This window comes from Triticum dicoccoides, chromosome 7A (assembly GCF_002162155.2).
Source record: "Triticum dicoccoides isolate Atlit2015 ecotype Zavitan chromosome 7A, WEW_v2.0, whole genome shotgun sequence".
Classification (NCBI taxonomy): domain Eukaryota; kingdom Viridiplantae; phylum Streptophyta; class Magnoliopsida; order Poales; family Poaceae; genus Triticum; species Triticum dicoccoides.
In genome coordinates this window covers 422,752,259-422,759,048 of record NC_041392.1, presented here as the reverse complement: position 1 = coordinate 422,759,048, position 6,790 = coordinate 422,752,259, and positions in this window count along the sequence as shown.

Here is a 6,790-nt window from a genome sequence, read left to right as displayed (position 1 = left end):
TATTACATGGGTTGTGTGAGGATTACCTCACTTGCGACATTGCTTTCAATGCGGTTATGCCTCTAAGTCGTGCTTCGACACGTGGGAGATATAGCCGCATCGAGGGCGTTACGAGTTGGTAATCAGAGCCTTCCCCGACCTTAGGAGCCCCCACTCCTTGATCATATTTAGCAGCTGTTGTTGAGTCTAGAAAAAATGTTTTGAGTCATTTAGGAATTATATATCGAAGAGTTTAGGAATTCTTTTTACTCCCCAGTCCCTTCATCGCTCTGGTAAGGCATCCTGACGTAGAGTTTTGACTCTTCTCTTCTCAAATTTCACTAAAAAAATTTTAGGATCACGCGGGTATCTTGGAATCGTTCCAATGGTTTTGTGACGAGAACATTGTCTTGGTGCCTCCTGTCAGGGGTTTTGTGGCAGTGTCCCGGGGAGTTGAGCTCCGAGGTGTTGTCGTCACAATTTTATCGTTGCAGTTCTGGAATACCTGAGTTTAGTTTTGCCGACATCGAAAATCTCTTTTATGCAGTTCGTTGGTGAGATAACCTCGACGCCACCCAGTACTGGGGCGGGAGTTCGGGAGTATCGCCATAACTTGTATAACGGATGCTTTTCGAAGGTTGAGGTAGATGGTTTCCGAAGTTTTTCTCGGTTATGTGTTGAAGGATGGATACAGCTGGATGTAGGATTTGCTAGATTTGGGTGAGATATTATGCTTCCCCTGTATCCCCAACACCTGATTGCATAACCGGAAAGGTTCGTGAGTTTTATAAGTGGGAATTCAAGTAGCTCTTAGGATATCTTTCCGACAGATGTATGATACGAAATTGGGGTTCGACGTCTAGTGGTCCGCCTATCCACGGTCGGTTTTACAGTGGTCTCGATGTGTCTTAAAGAGTCCTTGGCTATGCCGACTCGGGGACGCTTCGTATGTCATGTGCACTGCCTTGTACATGATGGTGCTGTACGATCGAGCCCGTGTAAGCCCCACCACGAAAACTTCGGACGAAATCTCTATCATATGTTTGTTCTGGCTTATTCTGCAAGCCAATCCATTGCTTTGTTTTGAGTTGTGGTATTCGAGTTGCTTCGAAGTCAAATGTTGATTCCATACCTTTCCTAAATGGTGTTCTCATACTCCGATGTGAATACCAATCCTTCTTGATCATCAAGATTGTTTTATCAACCCTTTTTAACCGGTGTACTTCTCTTCAAATGGATCCAATCTTGTCAACATCCGCAAGATCAAGTATCAGTTCTTCTCAACGGTGTTTGCTCCATCCGTTCCAAGTTGTCTTTGTTTTTCCCGCCCACCCACCCTTGTTTTCTTCAAGGACTCGGATTTATTATTCAAGTATGCTTCATTGATGTGAAGCCTCTCCATTCTTTTCCTTTAATGTTTTTACCCGGTGTTTCTCATGAAGATATTCTACTCGTTCGTCATTCTTCATTCTTTTCATCTCCGGTGGTTTCAAGTCAAGCTTTGTTGATCATATCCTTTCCTCGTTTCAATGCTCTCTCATGCCGGTGCAATTCTTAATCATCCACTCTTCTCTATTCAATTGTTCCGGAGTGCTAAAGATATCTCGAGATTCGTGTTTCCATTTTTAATCCGTTCAAGCTATTTTGAGGATGTTATCTCATTCAAGCCTTTTAATTCAACTGGTGCAATCTCTCTTTTCAAGTAATCGTCCAATAGTGTATCTTTTGAGTGGGCCCTAACCCACAGGTCTTTTCCCAGGATCTTACCTGACTCTTCTTATTTTTTCGGAGCTATCCTCAAATTTCTTTTCGAAGTTTGACGTAAGAATGAATTATCATAAGCCTTATGTTTTCTCCAAGATCTGCCGAATTCTTTTCATCGTTGGCTCAATCTCTTCGCGTTTGATTCTTCCGGAGTGTCTCTACAATTATTGGTGGTGTTTCTCGTCGTCATTCTCAGATATTGAAGATCGAAGAAGAATTTTTCCTCCATATCTTGCTCCATTCTCTTCAAGATTTGTGATTCTAGCTTGTTGCCATCCTCTCATAGTTGTTTTTGGATTGTGAGAATTATTTTCAACTATCCGAAGCAAATTCAAGAGTCTTCTCAATTTGTTATCCGGAATCCATCTTTTCAAATATTATTCATTCTCAGCTTTCAGCTCTCGTTCTTCAATCATACCGGTGTCTAAATCAAGGATTCTCTAATTAGCTCGTAATCTCTTCGTTTTCATGGATCTAAATTCACTCAAGCATCTTCGTTCATTTGCTAATTCTTCCCGGTGTTTCTTTATCTTTACTCCGTTCATTTTCAATTCTTACGGTGATTCGTTCAAGAGTTTTTCTTCCTTCGTGTATCATATCTATGCATTCATGCTTTTCAAATTCTACCGGTGGTTCGTTGAAGACCTTCTCAAGTTTGCGCTATATCTATCTTAATCCTTTCAACGAGAATAAGTAGTATGCCAAATCCGTTGATTGTCATCATATTAATTGGTGAAGGATACGCATAACATAATTCTTATTCTTGTTCCATCCAAGTGTTTAATTCCATTTTTTGCGGAGTGGTTCATCATACCATATTCTCAGTTCGAGATGCTTTATCTTTTCTTTTCTCGGAGTTCCTAGCTCTCGCAATTACATCACCACGGAGATTCATTTAAATCATTGCAAGTCTTCACCTTGTGTTTCCATCTTCTCTTGCCTTCCGTTTGAGCATTCTTTTGTATATCGCAGTTCTTCATGGAGGTTCTACATGATGGGTTCATCAAGGATTTAATTCCTTCTCGAAGTGTTCATCGACAGTCTTTGCTAAGAAGCTCAAGTTTTCTTCACCTTGCTATCCAGAGTGCAATTCTTTCTTCCGTATCATTGGAGGTGGTATTATGTCATTGTTGATAATTTGAGTTCATTTTTCATGATTCACATGTTGTCAAGAATGAGATATTTTAAATCCATCAATCTCATCATTGGGGTTACCTTGGGTTATATTTCACCTAAAGCCTTCCCTAAGGTTTGTTGCTATCTATGGTGCTTATAAAGGACCCAAGTTCTTCTTTATCCTTTCGATGAACAAGTTCCTCGTCTTCTTGTTCTTATCAATCCAATATTGTTTTCGTTAGTGGCAGAATTTCACCTCAAGTTCTAGAGATGTTTTCCATAAGCCCACTACAAGCTTGTCCTCTTCGTTGTTGTTTTGCCAACAACCCCGCGCAACCCTTTCTTGCAAGGATGCTTTCCAAGTTCAATTGTGGTAGAAGTTGTCATTTTCTTCTCCGCTCTTTTGTTCCGACAATCTACCTTTGATTCTTTCATCCGGAGGCATTGTGATGTTGCTCTTTTCTCTCATCATCTTGGATCATGTTCTTTTCGTGATTATCCATTTAGCCGGAGTGTTCTGTCCTTTTTGCTCAAGTTCTTTCGCCTTATCAAGTCTTGCATCCCTTCTCAACCGGAGTGCTGTTCGAATTTGTTCATCCTTATTACTCTTCCCTACCGGAGTGCTTTCAACCTTGTTCTTCCTCGTTCCTCTTTCCTAACGGAGTGATTTATACTTCGTTCATCCCTGTTGTATTCTTTCTCGAGATGGCTTAACCTATTCAAGGTTCTTTGGTTTCACTCGTTTCTCAAAGAAGCAACTTAGTTTTACCTCTTCTCTTTCTCTTCCGTTTGCCCTCCGGTGCCATTCTAGATCTCGGGACGAGATCCTCTCATAGTGGTGGAGTGTTGTAACGCCCCGAGACCGATGTGCCAGGTGTCCTCCAGTTATTCGCTGTTGTTGCCATGTCATTTGCTTGCGTGTTGCATCTTTTCATGTCATCATGTGCATTGCATCATCATGTTTTTCAAAACCTGCATCCGTCCGGGTTCCCCAGTTCCGTCCGTTGTCTGTTCTGAGTCCAGACACACTTGCACGCGCCCGCGGCATTTCCGAAATATTATTTTATAAGTGGCCGGAAAATGTTCTCGGAATGGGATGAAAGTTGACGTGTGGTCTTGTTATAGTGTAGGTAGACCGCCTGCCAAGTTTCATCGCAATCGGAGTTCGTTTGACGCCCCAACGGATAACTATAGCGGCATTATAGTCGGTCAAAACATCGGACGTTTTCGGTCTCCGGAAATAGTTGCCGGGCTGCACTCCTCTCCTCTCATCTCAGCCCAACCTCTCTTCACAACCCACCTGCAGCCCATCAAACCCCCCTCTGTTCTGGTCCGTCAGATCGCGATCGGAGGCTCCGAAACGCTCCAAAAACCCCCCTAAACCCAAACCCTAGCCATCCCTGCCTATATATGGACAACCCCTTCCAAATTTGGCAGCCTAACCTTTCCTCTACCTCCCTGCCGCCTCCCTCCTCAAATTCCGTGCCACCAGCCTCCTTCCCCATCCAAATCCGGCGCCAGCCACCTCACCAGCGCCACTTGGCAGCGTCCCAGTGGCTGCGCCGCCACCCAGCCATCGGATCAGCCAACGGAGCGCCGCCGCTTGTCGTCCCTGCCTCCAGCCTCCTCTCTCCAGACGTAGGCCCACCGAGCCCTGGGAAGCCCGCCAGCGCCCATCTGGGCCCGGATCGCTCTGCCGCTGCTCGTACATCGCTACTGCCCTCGTTCCCGAACGTCTCCTGCGTCGGCTCGCTACCACCGCCTCGCCTTGCCTCGTCAGCGACCCCATCTCCGCGCTGCCGAACTCCGGCGACTAGGAGCCGCCGCCGGTGACCCCAGGCCGCCTTCCCTGCTCTCCTCTCTCTTCGTTGCTCCCTCTCCGTCTCCCTGCTCTCTCATGGTCTCTCTCTCTATGCCCTTCGCAGGTCGACGCCGCCGGCCATCTCCGCCCGGATCCGGAACCCCCATCGCCGGAGCTGCCCGTTCCTCACCTCCCCTGCAGTGCTCCGCCGCCCTCCGCGCCGAATCTCGTGCCGCTGCGAGCCCCACGACCATGGCCGCACCCCTGGTTCGTCTCGCTGCAGGTGCACGCACGCGTTGACCTCGGCTGCTCCAGCATGGGCCAGCCTCTGGCCAAGGCCCAGCTGCTCCTCTGCTGCACCGCGCCAAGGCCTATCTCCCTTGGCCCATGGTGAGACGCCCCCCAGCAGCGTCCCTTTTGTTTTTTTCCAGTTGGCCCAGACTTGCACCAGTTTCAGTCCGTGGATGTTTTTTCCAGTCTCTGTGAATTTAGCTAATTTCCAGTGAATTGCAGTTTTACAGAACCCCCCTAGTTTCATGCATTTAATAATTTCACAACCGTGCATCGGGTTAAAACAATCTTAATATGAAACTTGCTTAGAAATTCATCTAGTTTAATAATATCCAACTTTCATCTATGTTTAAAATGTTGTTTGTGTAACTTTGTCCATATGCCATGCTAAAATGAATTAATTCATAACTAAATAACCGTAGCTCCGATTTTAATAAACTTTAGATGTAAATGGGGTAGAATTTTGCCTAGTTTAACATGGTGGCGTTACTTTGCATGTTTAATAAATCTAAAATTGTGTTTAGGTCAGATCAGTACCACAACCAAAATATGCACATGAGGATTTTTCCGAACTTGTTGCTTGTTGTTCCGGCCTCATTTAAACTTGCCTAGTTAGGTAGTTTTCATTTGCTTCACCCTCTTGCCATGCTAACAACATTTAATCTTGTTGGGTACATAAACGAGAGAGAACTAAATAAGTCATGTGGTGTTTTCTTCAATATGTAACTCCGTTGCATAATGAGCTCCACTTAATTTGTAGGATTGCTTGTGCACTTTGCCATGCCATGCTTCATTAAACCGGACATGCATCATACTTGTTGTGCATCATGCCATGATTTTGGGGTGGTTGTTTACCATGATTGTTTGCTTCTTTCCGGTGTGGCTTCTTCGGGTTGGTTCCGATAACGTCGCGTTTGTGAGGATCCGTTCGACTACGTCCATTTGTCTTCTTCATGGACTCATTCTTCTTCCTTGCGGGATCTCAGGCAAGATGATCATACCCTCGAAATCACTTCTATCTTTGCTTGCTAGTTGCTCGCTCTTTTGCTATGCCTATGCTGCGATACCTACCACTTGCTTATCATGCCTCCCATATTGGTGAAGCAAGCCTCTAACCCACCTTGTCCTAGCAAACCGTTGATTGGCTATGTTACCGCTTTGCTCAGCCCCTCTTATAGCGTTGTTAGTTGCAGGTGAAGATTGAAGTTTGTTCCGTGTTGGAACATGGAGATTTTGTTTCTTGTTGGAACATGTTTACTTGTTGGGATATCACAATATATCTTATTTAATTAATGCATCTATATGCTTGGTAAAGGGTGGAAGGCTCGGCCTTATGCCTGGTGTTTTGTTCCACTCTTGCCGCCCTAGTTTCCGTCATATCGGTGTTATGTTCCCGGATTTTGCATTCCTTACGGGTTGGGCTATTATGGGAACCCCTTGAAAGTTCGCCTTGAGTAAAACTCCTCCAGCAATGCCCAACATTGGTTTTACCATTTGCCACCTAGCCATTTCTTTCCCTTGGGTTCTGCAGACTCAAGGGTCATCATTATTTTACCCCCCGGGCCAGTGCTCCTCTGAGTTTTGGTCCAACCTGTCAGCTGCCGGTGGCCAGCAGGGGCAACTCTGGGCTGGCCTACCCGTACCTAGGACAATCTGAGTGTGCCCTGAGAAAGAGATATGTGCAGCTCCTATCGGGATTTGTCGGCACATTCGGGCGGTGTTGCTGGTTTAGCTTTACCTTGTCGAAATGTCTTGTAACCGGGATTCCAAGTCTGATCGGGTCTTCCCGCTAGAAGGAATATCCTTCGTTGACCGTGAGAGCTTGTGATGGGCTAAGTT